Here is a 24,251-nt window from a genome sequence, read left to right as displayed (position 1 = left end):
ACAGCTTTAAGTAAGATACAGTCCGAACTTTTGCCTGGTGTGAAAGTGGGAAAGCATGGAAAAATATTTTTAGGGCTGTCATGGACACTTCCTTCCTTCTCTTAACCCTTTCCTATCCCATCAATACCATGAGTCCTACCTGTGTCAGTGCGACATAAGCCAATTATAAATAAGAAAAATATTCTTGAACTAAAACGCAAAAAAATTTATTACCTGCTCAACGTGCAGTGCAAATTATCTGCTTTTAATCACTGTGAAGTCATAAAATCCCTACCCCGTCCCACTGCTAGCTCTATTGGCTATGTTCAGTCTGTACTGCTGAATATAAACCTCAATGACTTTACACCAGAGTCCAACGGTGATTTAATTACAATATATATTTGAAAGACACTATTAGGAATGTTCTGATATAGTTCATTCAGTTTTGTTTTCAATCCACAAATATTCAGATAGTAATTGGAGAGCCCAGTTTTTTCGTCACACTTACAAATTAGGTAAATCATCCTGGATGCTACTGACAATTGTGTCTAAGCCCTGTGCCTTAAGCATTTTAATAATCCAGTTTCTCACACAGATATAGACATAGTTCTCCTCTCAATGCACAGTTCTCACCTGGGCTAGGAGCCCTTTTAAGAGCTACCACAAAATACGTTGAATTCAGCAGCAGTTTAGTCAGATTCCTTACTGGTTAAACAAATTATCTGATAGAGGATAGCTAGGTAACCATTGGCAACTTTATCCAAAAAGTTACGATCATTACTGATTATGTTACATTATATACTGTACGTCTGTTACAACAAACAGTTCAGAACTGAATGTGAACTCCTCTGTTACGACAAACAGTTCCGAAATGCTTATGAGCTCGTTCGGTACAACAAACAGTTCCGAACTGGCTACGAAATACTTTGTTACAACAAACGGTTCCAAACTAGCTATGAACAACTTTGTTATAACAAACAGTTCTGACATGGCTATGCACTCCTTTGTTAGGTACACCAAAGAGTTCCTTCTAGTTATGAGCTTTTTCGTTACAACAAAGAGTTCCAAACTGGTTATGAACTCCTTCAAAATTATCTTAACGAGCATACACGAATCAGAATGCTTCCAGAACTGATTTTTAATAATGGTTTGTTGGAATTAGTAAATGCCAATTGTGAACTGTATCGGTACATACATACACACATACATTATGATTATAGACTGTAATGCCTTTCAGCGTTCAGTCTGCAAGCCTCTGAGAATTTACTAAACATCGCCACAATCCTCGATTTGCAACTAGTGTTGTGGCCTCATTTAGTTCTATACCTCTTATCTTTAAATCGTTAGAAACCGAGTCTAACCATCGTCGTCTTGGTCTCCCTCTACTTCTCTTACTCTCCATAACAGAGTCCATTATTCTCCTAGGTAACCTACCCTCCTCCATTCCCCTCACATGACCCCACCACCAAAGGCGGTTTATGCGTACAGCTTCATCCATTGAGTTCATTTCCTAAATTAGCATTTATCTCCTCATTCCGAGTACCCTCCTGCCATTGTTCCCACCTGTTTGTACCAACAAACATTCTTGCTACTTTCATGTCTGTTACTTCTAACTTATGAATAAGATATCCTGAGTACACCCAGCTTTCGCACCCGTAAAGCAAAGTTGGTCTGAAAACAGACCGATGTAACGATAGTTTCGTCTGGGAGCTGACTTCCTTCTTACAGAATACTGCTGATCGCAACTGCGAGCTCACTGCATTAGCTTTACTACACCTTGATTCAATCTCACTTACTATATTACCATCCTGGGAGAACACACAACCTAAATACTTGAAATTATCGACCTGTTCTAGCTTTGTATCACCAATCTGACATTCAATTCTGTTGAATTTCTTACCTACTGACATCAATTTAGTCTTCGAAAGGCTAATTTTCATACCATACTCATTGCACCTATTTTCAAGTTCCAAGATATTAGACTGCAGGCTTTCGGCACAGTCTGCCATTAAGACCAAGTCGTCAGCATAGGCCAGACTGCTTACTACATTTCCACCTAACTGAATCCCTCCCTGCAATTTTATACCTTTCAGCAGATGATCCATGTAAACTATGAACAGCAAAGGTGAAAGATTACAGCCTTCTCTAACTCCTGTAAGTACCCTGAATCAAGAACTCATTCTACCATCAATTCTCACTGAAGCCCAATTGTCAACATAAATGCCTTTGATTGATTTTAATAATCTACATTTAATTCCATAGTCCCCCAGAATGGCGAACATCTTTTCCCTCAGTACCCTGGCATATGCTTTCTCTAGATCTACGAAACATAAACACAACTGCCTATTTCTCTCGTAGCATTTTTCAATTACCAGGCGCATAATGAAAATCTGATCCTGACAGCCTCTCTGTGGTCTGAAACCACACTGGTTTTCACCCAACTTCCTCTCAATGACTGATCGCACCCTCCCTTCCAAGATGCCAGTGAATACTTTGCCTGGTATACTAATCAATGAGATACCTCGATAGTTGTTGCAATCCTTCCTGTTCCCTTGCTCATAGATAGGTGCAATTACTGCTTTTGTCCAATCTGAAGGTACCTTACCAACACTCCATGCTAATTTTACTACTCTATGAAGCCATTTCATCCCTGCCTTCCCACTATTCTTCACTGTTTCAGGTCTAATTTCATCTATTCCTGCTGCCTTATGACAATGGAGTTTATTTACAATCCTTTCCACTTCCTCAAGCATAATTTCACCAACATCCTTTTCCTCCTCCCATGAGCTTGGCTGTTTGCAACACCACCATGATGATTTCCTTTTACATTGAGGAGATGTTCAAAATATTCCCTCCACCTCTCCAGTGATTCCCTGGGATCTATTATGAGTTCACCTGAATTACTCAAAACACTGTTCATTTCCTTTTTCCCTCCCTTCCTAAGATTCTTTATTACTGTCCAGAAAGGTTTCCCTGCTGCTTGACCTAGCCTTTGCAGGTTATTAGCGAAATCTTCCCCTGACTTCTTTTTGGATTCAACAACTATTTGTTTCGCTCTGTTTCTTTCATCTACGTACCAATCCCTATCTGCCTCGGCCCTTGTTTGGAGCCATTTCTGATAAGCCTTCTTCTTACGTTTACAAGCTGCTCTCACTTCATCATTCCACCAAGATGTTTGCCTTTTCCCATCTTTACACACAGTTGTTCCTAGGCATTCCCTTGCTGTTTCTACTACGGCATCCCTGTATGCCACACATTCACTTTCTATATCCTGAACCTGCTTACTGTCTACTGTTTATAACTTCTTACTATTCATATCCATGTACTTCTGTCTAATTTCCTCATCCTGGAGATTTTCTACCCTTATTCGTTTGCAGACAGATTCAGATTTCACTTTCTCTACCCTAGGCTTAGATATACTTAGTTCACTACAGATCAGATAATGCAAGTTCTGAATTTCTGTTGGAACAGCATGTATACTTCTGCGAACGAGCAGGGTATTCAGAATCAATTCGGTACCATGCTGGAACAAACTTGCATGTATTATCAGGGGTGATATTTATTGCAGACAGCCTACAATTCGCTGAAAAACAGAATTATCTGCCTCTGTTCTTTTGCGTTTAAATACGAAGAGAACAATAAGGCTTACCTTATTTCCTATCACGTGCCGTACGTTATTAAGTTTGTAATGGAAATGTAGAAGACTGAGACTCCAACTTTATTAGCAATATGTTCAAAGCTCTGGACACACTGTAAAATAAAAGAAACTGCAATTACCTGATCATGAAAATCTTAAGAAAAAAGAGCAAAATCTACATGACAAACCTGGACAAGCTGTTGCAAAATGTCCGAAATGCTCAATAAAAATCAAAATTTGTACGGTCATTAAGTAACAACAAGCCAGCCAGTTAGAAAGTAAACCGCAAATAGCGAACAGGAATTCTCACAAATGCATATAACGAGTGCGTTGTTCCTCGACTACATGCATACGCACCCGGTATAATTCACTTATATCCAGCTAACCATCTGAGACAACCATGGCCATGTTACACTCAGAGCACAGAATAGAAAATACATTGCATGCGTACCTGCCGGAGACGAGAGACGAATGGGTTTGGGCGTTGCCTACGAGGTACACAAGGCCGGGAAATACAGCACACTAGACTCGTCCTCGAGATACTTCCGACAAGCGCCGCTAGAGTTCTCTTTACTATTCTGTCTCACCCGCTCATTACAACACGTTCGAATATGAAAAACTATAAAAATTCATTAAAACTAGTAATTTCAGAAGGCAGCAAACAGAAATGAGATCAAAGATAGACGAAGAGTAATTGTTTGACTTATTTTCTACAACGTATTTCTTACAACATGCTTAAACGAAATAATTCACAAAAGAAGCAGAGAAATCTGATAGCGAGTTTGTCACTTCTTACCGATTCCTTTAATTGTGCCTCAGTGAATCCGATAAGCGGATCGAGATTGCGGTCATAAATAACTTTGGCTTTAATCGCCCTTTATCCAATTACCGTACCAGCGATCCAATCTTTTCCTCCGCACATCTGATATTTTGACATTCGTATTGAAGACGCTGTTTGATGAGCGATGTTATGCCCGTCACGCAAATATTTAGCGTCGTTTCACCGTATTTCTATTTTTTTCTTACCGTAAAATTAAATTTGTGTTCGCCTCTGTGGTGTAGTGGTTAGTGTGATTAGCTTGTCACCCCCGGCGGTCCGGGCTCGATTCCCGGCCCTGCCGCGAAATTGGAAAAGTGATACGAGGGCTGGAACGGGGTCCACTCAGCCTCGGGAGGTCAACTGATTAGAGATGGGTTCGGTTCCCACCTCAGCCATCCTCGAAATGGTTTTCCGTAGTTTCCAACTTCTCCTCCAGGCAAATGCCAGGATAGTACTTCACTTAAGGCCACGGCCGCTTCCTTCCTTCTTTCCTGCCTGTCCTTTCCAATCTTCCCATCCCTCCACAAGACTCCTGTTCAGCATAGCAGGGCGAGGTACTGGTCATCCTCCGCAGCTGTATCCCCCGACCCAATGTCTAGTGCTCCAGGATGCTACCCTTGAGCGGTAGAAGTGGGATCCCTCGTTGAGTCCGAGGGAAAAACCGACCGTGGAGGGTAAACGGATGAAGAAAGAAGAAGAGAATTAAATTCGTTCTAACAGGAATAAAGCTCCTAAATGACCAATTTTAGCACGCTTTTCAATTGGTTTGCTTTTTGGTCAAGTTCAGATACCGTAAAACTTTTTTTCTGTTTTTATTAACCGTATCCTGCTTCTCAATTTACAGATTACTTTCTGTAATCTGGTATTTAATTTTCTCATCCGTACATTTTTTTGATTTAACAGAGATACTCGTAGACTTTCCTTGATATAGAAACGAGACTTGTACTTCTTTTTCGTTTCTGGCTGACGTATGAAGATATGGTATGTTCATCGTTATCTGAATCAGACCTCTTACTAAGTTTTGATGGCAGTACATCATTTTTGGGAGCTGGACGCTTCCTGCTTTTGACATTTTCCTGTTTGTGAACAGGATACACAATGAAAACAGAAGGAAATTTGATTGAGGATATCAATCAATACTGATCTGCATTTAGGGCAGTCACCCAGGTGGCAGATTCCTTATTTGCTGTTTTCCTAGCCTTTTCCTAAATGATTTCAAAGAAATTGGAAATTTATTGAACATCTCCCTTGGTAAGTTATTCCAGTCCCTAACTCCCCTTCCTATAAATGAATATTTGCCCCAGTTTGTCCTCTTGAATTCCAACTTTATCTTCATATTGTGATCATTCCTACTTTTATAAACGCCATTCAAACTTATTCGTCTACTAATGTCATTCCATGCCATCTCTCCGCTGACAGCCCGGAACATACCTCTTGGTCGAGCAGCACTTCTTTCTCTCAATTCTTCCCCACCCAAACATTGCAACATTGTTTTAACGCTACTCTTTTGTCGGAAATCACCCAGAACAAATCGAGCTGCTTTTCTTTGGATTTTTTCCAGTTCTTGAATCAGGTAATCCTGGTGAGGGTCCCATACACTGGAACCATACTCTAGTTGGGGTCTTACCAGAGACTTATATGCCCTCTCCTTTACATCCTTACTACAACCCCTAAACACCCTCATAACAATGTGCAGAGATCTGTACCCTTTATTTACAATCCCATTTATGTGATTACCCCAATGAAGATCTTTCCTTATATTAACACCTAGATACTTACAATGATCCCCAAAAGGAACTTTCACCCCATCAACGCAGTAATTAAAACTGAGATGACTTTTCCTATTTGTGAAACTCACAACCTGACTTTTAACCCCGTTTATCAACATACCATTGCCTGCTGTCCATCTCACAACATTTTCGAGGTCACGTTGCAGTTGCTCACAATCTTGTAACTTATTTATCACTCTATAGAGAATAACATCATCCGCAAAAAGCCTTACCTCCGATTCTACTCCTTTACTCATATCATTTATATATATAAGAAAACATAAAGGCCCGATAATACTGCCTTGAGGAATTCCCCTCTTAATTATTACAGGGTCAGATAAAGCTTCACCTACTCTAATTCTCTGAGATCTATTTTCTAGAAATATAGCAACCCATTCAGTCACTCTTTTGTCGAGTCCAATTGCACTCATTTTTGCCAGTAGTCTCCCCTGATCCACCCTATCAAATGCTTTAGACAGGTCAATCGCGATACAGTCCATTTGACCTCCAGAATCCAAGATATCTGCTATATCTTGCTGGAATCCTACAAGTTGAGCTTCAGTGGAATAACCTTTCCTAAAACCGAATTGCCTTCTATCGAACCAGTTATTAATTTCACAAACATGTCTAATATAATCAGAAAGAATGCATTCTGTCTAATATAATCAGAAAGAATGCCTTCCCAAAGCTTACATACAATGCATGTCAAACTTACTGGCCTGTAATTTTCAGCTTTGTGTCTATCACCCTTTCCTTTAAACACAGGGGCAACTATATCAACTCTCCATTCATCTGGTATAGCTCCTCCGACCAAAGAATAATCAAATAGGTACTTCAGATATGGTACTATATCCCAACCCATTGTCTTTAGTATGTCGCCAGAAATCTGATCAATTCCAGTCGCTTTTCTAGTTTTCTACTTTTGTATCTTATTGTAAATGTCATTGTTATCATATGTAAATTTTATTACTTCTTTGGCCTTAGTCTCCTCCTCTATCTCGATATTACCCTTGTAACCAACAATCTTTACATACTGCTGACTGAATACTTCTGCCTTTTGAAGATCTTCACATACACACTCCCCTTGTTCATTAATTATTCCTGGAATGTCCTTTTTGGAACCTGTTTCTGCCTTAAAATACCTATACATACCCTTTCACTTTTCACTAAAATTCGTATGACTGCCAATTATGCTTGCCATCATGTTATGCTTAGCTGCCTTCTTTGCTAGATTCAATTTTCTAGTAAGTTCCTTCAATTTCTCCTTACTTCCACAGCCATTTCTAACTCTATTTCTTTCCAGTCTGCACCTCCTTCTTAGTCTCTTTATTTCTCTATTATAATAAGGTGGGTCTTTACGATTCCTTACCACCCTTAATGGTACAAACCTGTTTTCGCATTCCTCAACAATTTCTTTAAACCCATCCCAGAGTCTCTTTACATTCTTATTTACCGTTTTCCACCGATCATAGTTACTTTTTAGAAACTGCCTCATGCCTGCTTTATCAGCCATATGGTACTGTCTAACAGTCCTACTTTTAAGAACTTCCTTTCTATCACATTTATTTTTAACTACCACAAAAACAGCTTCATGATCACTAATACCATCTATTACTTCAGTTTCCCTATAGAGCTCATCTGGTTTTATCAGCACGACATCCAGGATATTTTTCCCTCTGGTTGGTTCCATCACTTTCTGAATCAGCTGTCCTTCCCATATTAACTTACTTGCCATTTGTTGGTCATGCTTCCTGTCGTTCGCATTTCCTTCCCAATTGATATCTGGCAAATTCAGATCTCCCGCTACAATCACATTTCTTTCCTTGTCGTTTCCCACATAGCTGACTATCCTATCAAATAATTCCGAATCCGCGTCAGTGCTACCCTTTCCCCGATCTGTACACTCCAAATATATCAAGTTGCCTATTATCTTTAGAAATGAGCCTTACACCTAGCATTTCATGTGTCTCATCTTTAACGTTTTCGTAGCTTACAAATTCTTCTTTCACCAGAATGAACACTCCCCCTCCCACCCTTCCTATCCTATCTCTACGATACACACTCCAGTGCCGTGAGAAAATTTCTGCATCCATTATATCATTTCTCAGACATGATTCAACTCCTATTACAATATCTGGTAAATATATATCTATTAAATTACTTAATTCTATTCCTTTCCTTACAATACTTCTACAGTTCAACACTAACAATTTTATATCATCCCTACTTGATTTCCAGTTCCCTGTTCCGTTATCATCGCTCCCTAGGCCGTCCCGTTTCCCTGAATGTACCTCCCTATTACTATTCCAAACAAATTTCCTAACTTATACGTACCACTGCGGTTTAAATGAAGGCCATCTGAGCGCAGATCCCTATCTCCTACCCACCCATTAGGATCTAGAAATTTCACTCCCAGTTTCCCACATACCCACTCCATAGTCTCATTTAAATCCCCAATCACCTTCCAGTCAGTATCCTTTCTACACAGTAGTCCACTAATAACAATCTCCGCTTTCTTAAACTTCACCCGTGCTGCATTTACCAGATCCCACACATCTCCAACTATTGATTGATGTGCTTACACTGAAATCTATTTTATGAAAAGAATCGCTAGGTACCTAAAGAGATCCTGCTATATCACTTTGCCTAGAAATAGTTTGCTTCCATTTCTCCCTTAAACCGCACTCGGAAGAGAAACTATAGAACTTCAATTTTCATGCTTTTTTAGTGTCATCGGAAATAGAGAGGTACACAACAGTGCACCTTCTTCTCAACCTCACAGACACTCACCGACAGAAACCATATTCGCAATAAATTGCACAAAATCAACACAGCGTCACAATTACTTCGCATTTCACAATGTTAAAGTCCGCCAAAAACAGAACGGAAACCTGATATCTAACGGCCAAACCGTGAACACGGTCGGGCCGCTTTTTCAGCGACAAATTAGTAGCTATGTTGCGGCCTTGTATATCTCGTAGGCAATGGTTTGGGGAGGGACAAACACTTCCTTCCTCTTCATCTCGTTCTCCTTCTCCTCCTTCCTCTTCTTCTTCTTCTTCTACTTCTCTTCTCCTTCTGGAAATTTGAATGGGCTTGTCAATTTTCACCCACTTCCTATACGTATAAACGTGAATCACTTCACAACCTTATTAACCACAATTCATAAGGGTGTATAAAACACATTACAGCAATTTCCCTATGTGACAAAAACTGTGAACGTCTTGAGAAAGGATATATAGGGGATTCCCTCATTAGTATGTAGGAATATTGCAACTATGCGGAAAGTACTATGACCCGACCCCATAACCTCTAATAGCAGTGAGAATCAACAAATAATCAGGAGGGTATATAAACATAGGATAAATCACATGGACACGACAAATACTTTAATACACCAATACCGGACAGCTCTCTATCTTAACGGCATTAAGCGAAAAGCGAAAGCGACGGTAGTGACATCCAGCGCCGAGGTGTGAAATAAATACTTGTCAATGCCACAGCTGAGTGGAATGCAACCACACTCATTGGAAATATTCTTGTTAAAATAATTAAACAATCATAATGATTAAGAATGACATTTTAAAATATAGAATATCTCCTTCATAAACCTCCAAACGAGCTTTATACTAGCCGTGCCTATCGGTACGTCTTAGAAAATAAAAGCCGAATTCTTTTGAGGATCCACCCAGCCTCGTATTATTATTATTATTATTATTATTATTATTATTATTATTATTATTATTATTATTATTATATAATTCGCTGGGGCCATCAAGGACCACGTTAACTCCTGTTGCATTTGACACTGAACTTGGCCTTCTTGAGAGCCCAAATTTCCCTCATTCTTTGTGAGTGGGCCTGCTTATGCTCCTCTGTCCAAGGGGCACCGTGTCTTCTCTTCGGTTGCTCGTCTCGGTTTAGCCCGTTCGTCAATATTTTCTTGCGGAAGAGATCTCTGTTAAGGACGTCTTCAGCTGAGATATGTAGCATTTGCAGGTCTTCTTTGGTATTTCTAAACCACGGAATTGTGGTTTTGAGGTTTGAATCAAAAAAGTGAAAGATTTCTTTAGTTAACTTTCTTGCGTCCATTCTTTTCAGATGACCGTAAAATCGTGCCCGTCTTTTTCTGATTGTGTCGGTATTTTTTTTTTTTTTTTTTTTTTTTTTTTGCTGTAGACTTCCTTGTTGGATCTCTTTTGATGGATTCCATTTCTGTACTTTGATCCCAAGATTCCTCTCACAATTTTGCGTTCTTTTTCCTCCAGTTCTTCAAGGAGTCCTTTGTTAGCATTTAGAGACAGGGTTTCGGCTGCATATAGAACTACTGGCTTCAGAACTGTTTCATCTTGGTGTTCTGGGAAAGGCATTTTTTTGTTGTAGATTGTGCGGGATGTTTGGTAGGCTATTTCCAGTTTGCACACTCACTCCTGAAGTGCTTCTTTGTCCAGTCCATTTTTCATAATGATCTCACCCAGGTAGGCTATTTGAATTTGTCTACTCGGGTGATATCCCCGTATTTTGTATGGAGTTTTCGTGGAGCCTGTTTGATGTTAGTCATTACTTCTGTTTTCTCAAACGATATCTGCAAACCGGTTTGTTGGGCAATTTCCTTTAAAATTTCAACTTGAGCTCTAGCGACTTCTATGTCGCTTGAGAGAACAGCAATATCATCGGCAAATGCTAAGCAGTCTATTGCGATCCCCTTGGATTTGGTTCCTATTCTCAATGGACTGTAGTTGTTTTCCTGTAATCTCACCCGCCAGGTTCTGATGATCTTTTCAAGAACACAGTTGAAGAGTATCGGGGATAGCCCATCACCTTGTCGGACTCCTGTTTTGATGTCAAAGGAATGCGAGAGACATCCGTGGAACTTCACCTTGGATTTTGTATCGGTCAGGGTGGCTCTAATTAATGCCAGCAGTTTCAAATCAACTCCAAATTCATTTAAGATGTTTAGCAGGACTTGCCGGTCAATGCAGCCGTACGCTTTCTTAAAGTCCACAAAGACAGACACATACTGCTTGGACCTTAGTGTATAATATCTGATGATCATTTTGAGATTTTGGATCTGTTCAGCTGTTGAGCGACCTTTTCTGAAACCTACTTGGTATTCACCTATCTGATGTTCGACTTGTGCTTCCAAACGCTCCAGGATGGCAAGTGACAGAATTTTGTAAGTCACGGGTAGCAGAGATATTCCTCTGTAGGTGTTGATATTCTTCATGCTTCCCTTTTTGTGTAATGGATGGATCAAAGCTATTTTCCAATCTTCGGGTAGGGTCTCCCTGTTCCAAATTTCTTCTATTTGCTTTTGAAAGATATCAAGTGATTCCTCTGGGGCATATTTCCATAGTTCTGCTACTATTGGGTCTTCCCCCGGCGCTTTGTTATTTTTGAGACGGGCAATGTGGCGCTTGATTTCATCTCTGTCGGGTGGTCTGGAACCTGGGTACCTGAGTAATGGTTCCTTGGTCTCAATGGCGCTTTGCGGTTTAGGACAATTAAGTAAATTCTTGAAGTAATCTGCCAGAATGCTGCAATTTTCTTCATTTGACGTCGCCAGTGTGCCGTCCTTTCGCTTAAAGCATAGAGATGCTGGTTAATAGCCAGTGAGTTTGCGTTTGAAGGTTCTGTAGTACTCTCTGCTTTCATTCTTCCTAAAGTTTTGTTCTATCTTTTCAATGAGAGATTTTTCGTATTTACGTTTCTCAGTTATGAAAACCCTAGCTGCTTGGACACGTTGGGTTTTGTAGGTTTTCCAATCATTTTCTGATTTCGTAGAGTAGTACTGTTTCCACGCATTGAATCTTTCTTGGAGGACTGATTCGCAGGTACCATTCCACCAGGCATGGTTTTTGCTTCTCTTGATTTCTGCAACGTCCTTGGCGGCCTCAACAAGGAGACTTTTGGCGTTGTTAATATCACAGTCATTTGGTCTAGCCTTCTCCTGGAACTCCTCGACCCTTTTCCGAATTTTATCATTGTCGAAGCGTGTGATCTGTTTGGTTGTCTTCCTTGTGTTTGCGGGAATTGGTTTGAATTTGATAAGAGACATATAATGATCTGAGGCCACATTGATGCCTTTCTTTACCTTGACATTCATAATCTCAGGGCTGTTTCTCCTGGAGATTGCAACAATATCAATTTGGAACTCTCCGAGAGCTTGGACGGGAGAACGCCAAGTTATTTGCTTTCTGGGTAGATGGCGAAAGTGGGTCGACATGACCTGCAGGTTGTGATATTCGCAAATGGACACCAGTCTTTTGCCATTTGGATTGGTTCTTTTGTGAGCAGGGTAATTTCCTATAACTTTCTTGTACTTCTGTTCACGACCTAGTTGGGCATTGAAGTCACCGAATAGAAGCTTGACATGGTGTTTGGGGATTTTGTTTTATTTTCCATCCAGTAGGTCCCAGAAATTATCAACTTCGACTGGATCAGACTTGTTCTTATCGTTCGTAGGAGCATGTGCGTTTACTAGGCCGTAGGTTTTGTTCGCGCATTTAATTGTGAGTATAGACAATCTGTCATTCACAGGTTCGAAATTTGCAACCGATTTAAGGATCTTGGTTCTAACAGCAAACGCGGTTCCAAGCATCACAGCTCCATTGAGGATTCCTCTTTGCGCTTTGCTCTTGAAAAATCGGTTGCCTTCGGATTCAAAAATCTCTTCATCTGGGTACCTTGTTTCCTGTAGGGCCATTATGGATATCTGATTTTCGTGAATAGCTTTGGTGAGGGTTTTCAGCTGAATTTATGTTGAAAGTTGCTAGAACGGTTTTAGATTTCGGCCTGAGTTTTGACTCTTCGGGGTACACCGAGACGCTCCGACTCGTCTCTTACATGATGTCGAGTCTCCCCCAGAATCCGAACGAGACTCGTGCGCCGTGGCGTTCACGATGAGGGATTTATCCGAAGATTTACCCCCTGGGGTATGTTTCTTGAAATGTTGTGCCATCATGCTTTTTGACTTGACTTTGCTTTGGACGAGTACCCATCCTTTTACAACTAGGGTTGTTAGCCCTAGAGGTTGCCTCAAGATGTTTTCTGGCTTCTGGTCATTTACCAGTCTTTGCCGTAACCCTGGCAAGGGACCAATTTTTTTCACGGTGGTATTTTATTTCCCTACTACCCCCTGACTCTGCTGGCGGCAGAGCCAGCGAGCTTCCCCAATTCCAATGGGACGCGCCCGATGGAGGTAACCGGTAAATCCCCACACGGGTATTATTATTATTATTATTATTATAATTATTATTATTTTACGCCCTCTCCTGAATCGAGCGTGAATACGCTGACCATTCAGCGAAATCACCGGACGGGGAGGCTAACGGAAATGAGAAGCTGTAATTAAGGAAGGGGATTGAGGAAGAACAAAGCAATGTAAGAATTTATACAAACTATACATTTAAATAACTTGTAGCCATTGATGTTTAGTATTTACATGTTTATGTATTTATTATATACAACCCCCTATAGGTGGAAGCGGTAGAATTAATCCTAGATTCGGGGTGGTGGTACAGATTACTCTTTTAAGAGAAAATATAACTGAGCAAACATTCTCTGTTACCCCTAAAGAGGGGAAAATGGAGGAGGTCCAACACTTCCAAAAATGAAGGTATCTTATCTTATACTACACTGACTTAGCAAATAACATGTGATAGTCACCTAATAGCGTGTGGGGCCTCCTCTGGCCCTACGAACTGCAGTGAGACGCCGTGGAAGTGAGTCGACAAGTCCCTGGTAGTCCTCTGGACGCAGCCGTCACTAAATCGTTTGCAGAGCGGCAGCCGATGCTGGTCTGTTCGTGGGACGGAGCCTGCGTTCCAGGACATCACAGATAGGCACGATAGGGTTCACATCGGGGCTGCTGGGTGGCCATGGCAGTCGTTGGACCCTGGAACCATTCCCGGGCGACGTGGGAGCGATGTGGCGGCGCGTTATCATCTTGAAAGAGCACAGAACCATCTGTGCGCTGGAAGGCCAAAAATGGGTGGAGATGGTCTCCGAGCAGCTCAACATACTACGTACCATTCAAAGTCTCTTACAGAACAATTACGGGGACCATTTCATACCAGGAAAATGCACCCCAGACCATAACAGAGACACCAGCGCCCTGGACCGCACCTTCGAGGGAGCCGGGATCCATCGCTTCATGTGGTCTGCGGTATACACGGTGCCTCCCATCCCCATGGTGCAGTTGAAATCGTGATTCGTCCGAGTAGTATAATTGGACAGTTCGGCCGCCTCCACCTCCACCGGGTCCCAGAGGCCTCCTCCTCCACCTCCGCACGGGTGGCCTTCCTAGGGGCCTCCTCCTCCTCCTCCTCCTCCGCACGGGGGCCTTCCCAGAGGCCTGCTCCTCCTCCTCCTCCTCCCGGGAGGCCTTCCCAGGGGCCTGCTCCTCCTCCCGCGGGAAATTTGAATTGGTAAACAAAGCCACGTGCTTTTTGACTGCTATCATAGACAACAACGCATCGCTAACCTCAGTACTGTCATCTTGATGGGCCTAAACCTTAGTGGTACCTACTTAACCTAATTAGCGCGAGATTTGAATCGGTAAAGAAATCCACGTGCTTTCTTGACAGCTGTCATCCGCCATCTTTAATCAAGAGAGCACCGTGCTGCCCTCTTTAGCTACATATCTTTGAAATGTGGTGGCGGATAATTTGAATAAAAGCTTTTTGATAGCAGCCATCTTTAATCGATAGGGCACCGTGCTGCACTCTGGTAGCAGGCAATTCTACGTGGCAACAGCCATCTTTAATCAACAGAGCACCGTGCTGCCCACTTTAGCTACAAACACTTAACATGTGGTGGCAGACAATTTGAAAAATTATTTTTGACAGCAGCCATCTTTAATCAACAGAGCATCGTGCTGCTATCTTTATCGTAGTAGTAGAGAATTTCTACGTCACAGCAGTCATCCGCCATCTTGCATAATCGAACTAGAGAGTGACAAGTGTCAAGTAGATTTAGAGACGAATCTGTTAGCAGAAGATAAAAGTCCGTCATGGAAAAACCTATTTCTAGGCATAATTGCAAAGTGTGTGGAAAAGCATTTTCCCGAAGCTATCACAGGAGACGTCATGAGATATCATGTAGGACAATTTTTCAATGCAAACATTGTAGAAGGGAGTTCAAGAACGCATGCAACGCTCAACGTCATGAAGCCGCGTGTAATGTAGCTTCATCGAGAACAAAATACAAAGAGCTCAACCGTATTCAAGCGAACACTGATTTATTTTAAAAAAGTACACCTCTGCGAGAGATTTTCAATTCTCCCTTGTTGCCTAGGTCTGCTACAAGTTCTATTACTAAGCACACACTTGAAGATAAAGCGAGGCAAGGTCATGATTATGACAATTACGATAATGATGTTGATCAAAACACTTGTAAAGGGAAAGTAGAAGAAGAAGAAAGAAATCTTAATGTTTCATTGCCATTACAGCTTGATGATTTCACTTCATTTCCTAAACCTACTACACGTTCTGTCGCAGTGCAAACATTTCAATAAGCGATGCAAGATAAAGAAGAAGAAAATTTCAACGCTTCATTGCTTTCGAAACAAGTTAAGTTTGTACCTAGAAACGCTACTGCCGAAGCACGTATTACATCAAAACAAGTCTCTACACATCAACTGTCTGCATATAGACTCAAAGTTCACAACAAGCCTCTGTTACCGTATGTAGATACAAGATACTGTAAAGACCCCAACGTACTCGTAAAACGTTTACAACTGCTAAGGGCCTATCATGATGCTCGTTACATACAGTGCAAAGCAGATATTTTTGAACTAGAGCATGAATTACGTCGTGTAGGTATTATTAAATAACAACTCTCTCTCGACAGCACAACAGCTTAAACGCCTTCCTACAATCCCAGCGCTAACCCTCATCTAAGTCATCCTTCTGTAGTATATAGTCGATCGAGTAGCTATATTCGTAATGATTATTTACCAACATTCTCCGTGCCTTAAGGTGTTAACTCCGCCTCTAGTTGTAGAGCCAATCTCAAGCCCGGATAAAGAGAGGAGAGGCACCCTAGCCCATTAGTCCTTTAGCCCATTAGCTCTTTAGCCCTTTAGCCCTTTAGCGCGTTTGCCCTTTAGCCCTACAAGGAATGTGCGGTAATCTAATCTTCTTAGAACAAAGGTATCCCCTGACATGTTCTAAACACATATTGTATCGAGTACAGTGTTCTATTTTAGTCTTGATCACTTATTTAGTGTTCTGAACACTTCAATCAATGTTCCGATCACATGATGAAGTTAACGACATCGAGTGCAGTGTTCGATTCTAGTCTTGTTATGTTTCAATAACTCCTTTTGTGATTTGCAAGTTTAAACATGCATAATAATGTTATCGCCGCACACTGTCGCCTTCGTGATGCAGGTTTAAACTTGTTCGATAGAGCTATGCCTCGACATAAGAGGAGGCCTTAACAGCTTATGTATAGCCGCTATTGTTTAAAGATAGCTGCTGTCAAGAAAAAGCACGTAGAATTTTTCAAATTACCCACCACCACATTTCAAAGGTATGAGGTTTAGTGCTGTAAACATACCTGCACGATGCTCTGTGGATTAATGATGAGGGCTGTAAAAAAATAGCATGTAGATTTTTATAATTAAGAGCACGTGGAATTTCAATTTGCTCTCCACCGCATGCATAACAGCAGCGCCATCTTGCGCAGTAGCCTCTAAGCTACCTTTCTTCATAAGCGTAGCCGTTATCCTGTGTGGAGCACCCCTAGGCTGTCCCATAAGGAGCTGTGTACAGCCGCTATTTTGTGTCCATCATCTTGCGCAAGCATCCCTAGGGCGTCTCAACCCATCTTATGCAAGCACCCTTAAGCTGTCTCATAAGAAGCTATGTATAGCCCCCATCTTGTAGAGTTAGATAGCCATCAATGTCAAAGGGTCTAAGTAGGAACCGAACCGTTGATCTCATCATTAAACTACTTTTTTCTTATGCTATCATGTTTCTGATACTGCGAACCGACGTATTGGGCAGAAAAAATGTGTCCGTTTTGCTCTACGATGCACCGTTTTCGAGATATTTAACATTTTGCATTTAAGCCCCAAATTTAATTAATCGAACTGGCACGGCACGTTATACTCTCTACCATAGCTAGACGTGGCCATGTTACAAAAACTTGCTTCAGTACAAGCTAAAACAGAGCAAATGCCAAAGTGCCTAAGTAGGAACCGAACCGTTGATCCCAACATTAGGCTATGTTTTTCTTATGCTATCATGTTCCTCATACTGCGAACATGGGTATTGGGCAGAAAAATTTTGTCCGTTTTGCTCTACGATGCACTATTTTCGAGATATTTAACATTTTGCATTTAAGCCCCAAATTTAATGAATCGAACTAGCACGACACGTTAACCTCTAAGCTAGCTTTCTTCATAAGAGGAGCAGTCATCTTGTACAAGCGCCCTTAAGGCGTCTCATAAGGAGTCATGCATAGCCGCCATCTTGTGTCCGCCACCTTGCGCAAGCATCCTTAGGGTGTCTGAAGCCATCTTGTGCAAGCACCCTTTAGCCGTCTTATAAGAGCGACCGCCATCTTCCGCAAGCACCCTTACGGCGTCTCATAAGGAGCCATGTATAGCCGCCATCTTACGCAAGCATCCCAAAGGTGTCTCATAAGAAACCTATGTATAACAGCCATCTTGCGTAAGCACCCGTAAGGAGTCATGTATAGCCACCATCTTGTGCAATTAGCGTCGAGAGATGGTTGCTGTAGAATTTCTTTTAAATTATCCACCACCATATTTCAACTAAAGAGTGCGGCACTGAGGTTTGCGATGCAAGATGGCGGATGACAGCTGTGACGTAGAAATTGTCTACTACTACGATAAAGATAGCAGCACGGTGCTCTGTTGATTAAAAATGGCTGCTGTCAAAAAGAATTTTTCAAATTGTCCGCCACCACATGTTAAAGGTTTGTAACTAAAGAGGGCAGCACGGTGCTCTGTTGATTAATGAAGGTGGGTGACAGTTGTCAAAAAGCACGTGGGTTTGTTTCCAAACAAGAGCGAGTAGAATTTTTAAAATTGCCGCCACCACATTTCAACTAAAGTGTGAAGCGCTGTGCTCTCTTGATTAAAGATGGCGGATGGTAGCTGTCAAATAAGCATGGGGCATTGTTTCCAAACAAGAGCACGTGAAATTTTTCAAATTGACGCCACCACATTTCAACTAGAGAGTGCAGTACGGTGCTCTCCTGATTAAAGATGGCAGATGGTAGTGTCAAAAAAGCACGTGTCTTTGTTTCCAAACAAGAGCAGGTAGAATATTTCAAATTGCCGCCACCACATTTCAACTAAAGAATGCAGCACTGTGCTCTCTTAATTAAAGATGGCTGCTGTCACGTAGAATTGCCTGCTACCAGAGTGCAGCACGGTGCTCTGTCGATTAAAGATGGCTGCTATCAAAAAGGATTTTTCAAATTATCCGCCACCACATTTCAAAGATATGTAGCTGAAGAGGGCAGCACGGTGCTCTCTTAATTAAAGATTGCGGATGACAGCTGTCAAAAAAGCACGTGGATTTGTTTACCGATTCAAATCTCGCGCTAGTTAGGTTAAGTTGGTAGCACTAAGGTTTAGGCCCGTCAAGATGATAGCACTGAGGTCAGCGATGCGTTGTTGTCTGTCAAAACGCACGCGGCTGTCAAAAAGCTCGTGGATTTCGAAACATACTTTCAACGCATTAGGTCGTGTTACGTACATGTAGTACGTGTCGAAGAGATGTTAAGTACAGAACAAAAATGGCCAGCCGGACACCAGTGGGATCCGAACCCACAACCTCCCGTTTTCGCGTCGGTTGCTCTACCACTGGTGTTCGGCTGGCCATTTTTGTTCTGTATTCAACATCTCTTCAACACGTACTACATGTACGTAACACGACCTAATACGTTGAAAGTCTGTTTCGATTACAACGCGGTCGTGAAAATTCAATATTCATTCAGCACGTGGATTTGTTTACCGATTCAAATCTCGCGCTAGTTAGGTTAACTTGGTACCACTAAGGTTTAGGCCCGTCAAGATGGCAGCACTGAAGTTAGCGATGCGTTGTTGTCGATGATAGCAGTCAAAAAGCACGTGGCTTTGTTTACCGATTCAAATTTCCCGCGGGAGGATCAGGCCTCTGGGAAGGGCCCCCGTGCGGAGGAGGAGGAGGAGGCCCCTAGGAAGGCCACCCGTGCGGAGGTGGAGGAGGAGGCCTCTGGGACCCGGTGGAGGTGGAGGCGGCCGAACTGTCCAATTTTACTACTCGTCCGACCATATCACGTTAAGCCATTGTTCCAGTGGCCATCCCTGGTGACTGGCAACAAATGCGCGTCGTTGTGCCCGATGACGTTGGGCTAACAGTGGTACCCGTGTGCGGCGCCGGCTCCCATACCCCATCGAACCCATGTTCCTACGGATTGTCCACTGGGAGACGTATCTACCACGGCCTGTGTTGAATTGAGCCGTGGTGTGTTGCACGGTTGCCCGTCTGTCACTATTGACAATCCGTCTCAGATGTAGCCGGTCACGGTCATCGAGGGTGACTGGACGGCCGGTCGTTCGTCTGTTGTGGACGGTGACACCTGCATTCAACCATTCACGATACACCCTGGACACAATTGATCGTGTGAAGCCGAACTCCCGCACCATTTCCGAAATCGCATTTCCCATCCGTCGGGCACCGACCACCATGCCCCGTTTGAACACTGTCAGCTCACGACGACGTTCCATGTTACACCTGTCACATGCACAGCCCCTGTTCACAAGGCCGCTGGCACAGGGGGCGTGTGATGCGCAGACAACACATCCGCGCATCAGTGCACCGCTATCCCATGACATTTGCTCAGTCAGTGTATATATAAAAATGGATGTATGTGTGTGTGTAAATGACACATCTCCTCCTAAACAACTGGAGTAATTTCAATCAAATTTTGAACACTTATTATTTGTTATCTGGAGACGAGCAGTGTGGGGGTAATCCATCTCTAGAACCCTTAGGGGAGGGCGGCCAGGGGGGTTAGGTGTAAAAATAATCGAAATAGCGTCGAATCCATACTTTTCGGGGTCGCTGAAATCAATAGTGACACTCCGAATTTTTATAAGTCCAAATTCAACCCTCTTCGTCGTGGGGGGCAAGGGGGGGAGTAAGTTAAAAAATTATTCAAAAACAGTGTTGAATCCACAATTTTCGGGGTCGCTGAGAATAATAATAACACTCCGAGTTTTTTAAGTCAAAAATTCAGCCAACTTTCGGGGGGGGGGTGCGGGGGCACTGAGATATAAAAATCTTCCTACATATAAAAATGGATGGATGTAGGTTTGTATGTGTGTAAATGACACATCTCCACTAAACCACTCGAGTAATTTCAACCAAATTTTGAACACTTATTATTTGCTATCTGAAGACGAGAACTGTGGGGGTAAGCCAACTTTAGCCCCCTTAGGGGTGGGTAGTCAGGGGGTTAGGTATAAAAAGAATCAAAAATAGTGTCGAATCCATAGTTTTCGGGTTCACTGAGATGAATAGTAACACTCCGAATTTGTTAACGTCAAAGTTGAGCCCTCTTTGCGGTGGGGGCCAGGGGGGAGTGAGATATAAAAACCTATCTGTCTATCTATGTCCTATCTATATATGAAAATGGATGTATGTGTGTAAATGACACATCTCCCCCTAAACCACTGCAGTAATTTCAATCAAATTTTGAACAGTTGTTATTTACTATGTGGAGACGGGTACTGTGGGGTTGAACCATCTCTAGCCCCCTTAGGAGTAGGGGTTAGGGGGGTTAGGTATAAAAATAATCGAAAATAGTGTCGAATCCATAGTTTTCTGGGTCGCTCAGTAACACTCCGAATTTTTGTAAGTGAAAGTTCATCCCCCTTTGCTGGGGTGGGGGGCCGAGGGCAACTAGATGAAAAATAATCGAATATAGTGTCGAATCCATAATTTTCTTGGTCGCTGAGATGAATAGTAACTTTCCGAAATTTTTAAAGTCAAACTTCAGCCCCTTTGCGGTGGGGAGCGAGTGGGAGATGTTAAAAAAGTTAATAGAAAATACTGTCAATTCCATAGTTTTCGGGGTCACTGAGATGAATAATAACACTCCGGATTTTTAAAGGTCAATGTTAAAACCTCTTTGCGGGGGGGGGGGATCTAGCGGGGAGTGAAATGCAAACAAATCTAAAACAGTGTCGAATCCATAGTTTTCAGGTTCGTGGAGAAGAAAAGTAAAACTGCGGAATTTTTAAAGTCCCAGTTATGCCCCTTTTTGCGTGGGAGACGAGAGGCGAATGAGATAAAAAGTAATCGAGAATAGTATCGAATCCATAGTTTTCGGGGTCTCTCAGATGAATAGTAACACTCCGGATATTTTCAAGTTCACGTTCAGCTCTCTTTTTGGAGGGGGGCGAGAGTGGTAGGAGTGAGATATAAAAATAAAGAAATAGTCTTAAATAGTGTGGAGGCCATAGTTTTAAAGGTCTCTGAGATGAACAGTACCACTCCAGATTCTTTATATCCAAGTTCAGCCCGCTTTGGGGCTGGGGGCGAGAGGGGGAAGTGAGATATAAAAGTTCAGGCCCCTTTGGCATAGGGCGATAGAAAGGTTAAAAAAATAAAATGATCCAAATGGCGGAGATTGTGGATGTATGTGTGGATTTTCCAGCAGAGCTGTCAACTAAATTTGGTACAAATATTAGTTACTATCTGTGAAAAATATTGCTGGGGCAAGACAACGCTGGAACCCTCAAGAAGGGGGGTGAAATATAAATAGAGCTAAAAACGACCGATATTAGTGTTGAATCCAAAGTTTTGAGGACTACTGGACCTATTTATACCAAACTTGGTATACATATGACTTACTATGAGAAGACTAACCGCGTGGGGCAAGACACCGCTGGCACCCTTATTGGTTGGGAGTGAGGAATGAGAAAGAAAAAGTAATCGAAAATGGTGTCGAATCCATAGTTTTCGTGCTTGCTGAGATGATGATGACACTTCGGATTTTTAAAGTCCAAGTTCAGCCCTCCTTGGCATCGTGGTTGAGTTAATGTGAAAAGGAACATTTCCAAAATGACCGAGATAATGAACGTATGTGTGTACGTCCTAGCATAGCTCTCTATCAATACTGATACAAGTATGACTTACTATCTGGAAAAAGTATTGTGGGGGTAAGAGACCCCTAGCCCCCTAGGGTAGGTGTTAATGTAAAAATAGTTGAAAACGACCGATATTTGTGGTCGCTGAGATGAACTGTGACACTCTGAATGCCGTTTAGGACGAAGAGGGGGTGAGAACGAGTGAAGAAAAGAAAATGCCCAAAGTGACCGAGTTTACGGACGTAAGTGTATACGTTCTAGCATACCTCTCAACCAAACTTGGTACCTATATGAATTACCTGGAAAAAATCACCGTACTACAGGGGTACGATTCAGTTAGCACCACCAGCAGTGGTGTTGAATTATTAAAATATACGGAAAGAGGGGTGAAATATTAAGTTAATAAACAACGACAAATATTAATGTAAAGTCCATAGTTTTCGGGGTCCCTGAGGTGAATAATGACACTCCGGATGTCTTTGAAGTCCATGTTCGGCCAGAATTGGCAAGAGGATGAGCAAGAGAGAGAAGAAAAATATCCAAACTTATGGAAATTACGCATATATGTATGATTCTTCCGGCACAGCCCTTATACAGTGTTGGTACACATGACTTACTATCTGAAATAAATACTGTTGGAGGAAAACACCCCTAGCACTCCTAGAGGAGGAGGTAAAATATAAAAATAAACTAAAACGTTTGATATCAACGTTGAATCCATTGTTCACGAGGTCGCTGAGTTGAACTGTGACACTCTGGGTGCTGGTTAAGTCAGACTTCAACCACAGTCACATTGGAGGTAGAGAACGGGTGAAAATAAATGAAAAATGACCGAGATCATGGATGTATATGGGTATGTTCCAGAATAGCTCTCAACGAAACTTGGTAGACATATGACCAACAAGAAAAAAAAACCTGTGGAGATGGATTGTCCAAAGCCCTGCGAAGGTTGGGGAATGGGAAGGGCTGACATGTAAAAATAATGGAAAATAACCTATATTAATGCCGTGCGACTCCTTGGCTGAATGGTCAGCCTAGCGGCCTTCGGTTCAGTGGGTCCTGGGTTTGATCCCCGGTCTGCTAGGGGTTTTTAAGTCACTTCTGATTAATTTTTCTGGCTCGGGGAGTGGGTGCTTATGTTTGTCCCACCACTTCTTCATATTCAGACAACATACTATACTACCAATCGTGATTAATGATTATGTTCCTCCATATAGGATTGGTGTCAGGAAAGGCATCCGGTCGTAAAACAGGGCCAAAGCCACACGTACGACGCAGTTCGTTCCCTCAAACCCACAGGTGTGGAAAAAGTGGTAGAAGAAACTATATTAATGTCGAATCTGTTGTTTATGTGTCGCTAAGATGAATTGCTGCGCTCTGGATAGCGTTAAAGTCCACGTTCAGCCTCCATTCAGACTGGGCTTAAAAGTAAATAGTCTAAAATAACCGAGATTAGTGTTAAATCCACTGCTTTTGTGGTCGCAAGGATGATTGGTGGCGGTTCCAATGACAGGTGAAATCGTGTACATCGCATCTACAGCGCGACGGGTAAATACATACAGTTATCAATTATTATTATTATTATTATTATATTTTTGACAGGGTCAAATACTTTCCAGAGAATTCGAGCTTCCATAACGATAAAGTTTTACTCGGGAATTAAATAATCTAAAACGTGAAATCAAACACATTTCAATAACTTTAAACTGCAGAATAGATCATAAAATATCAATCAACGTTTCAAAAAGGAATTCTATAAAATTTCACTTCACATATAACTAACGCCGGGTAACACAGCTAGTGTTAACGAGGACAGCTTAAGATAAAAATAGAATGGTGTATAATGTTAGGTGATACAAGTAAGTAAATAACTAATTATCTCAATCTATATAAATAAAATTGTTTCTGTTTGTCTGTTTGTCTGTCTGT

At 41.9% G+C, this 24,251-nt stretch overlaps 1 protein-coding gene across 3 annotated transcripts in view; it reads right to left on the bottom strand.

Moving 5' to 3' along the window:
• The window catches only part of LOC136884706 (zinc finger protein 85), a 417,693-nt gene that overhangs the window by 136,866 nt on the left and 256,576 nt on the right, over positions 1–24,251 (bottom strand). Inside the window, exon 1 of one of the 3 annotated variants that reach the window (XM_067156985.2) lies at positions 4,068–4,122. The exons of 1 other annotated variant lie outside the window; for it this stretch is intronic. The gene's annotated coding sequence lies outside the window, so the exon portion shown is untranslated. Of the gene's footprint in view, positions 1–3,804; positions 3,864–4,067; positions 4,123–24,251 lie in introns of those variants that run through there. One more of the 3 variants, XM_067156986.2, reaches the window with a different exon arrangement.

Source organism: Anabrus simplex, chromosome 13 (genome assembly GCF_040414725.1).
Source record: "Anabrus simplex isolate iqAnaSimp1 chromosome 13, ASM4041472v1, whole genome shotgun sequence".
NCBI classification, from domain to species: domain Eukaryota; kingdom Metazoa; phylum Arthropoda; class Insecta; order Orthoptera; family Tettigoniidae; genus Anabrus; species Anabrus simplex.
The sequence above is the reverse complement of the archived record's forward strand: the minus strand, read 5'-3'. Positions and strand labels throughout refer to the sequence as shown.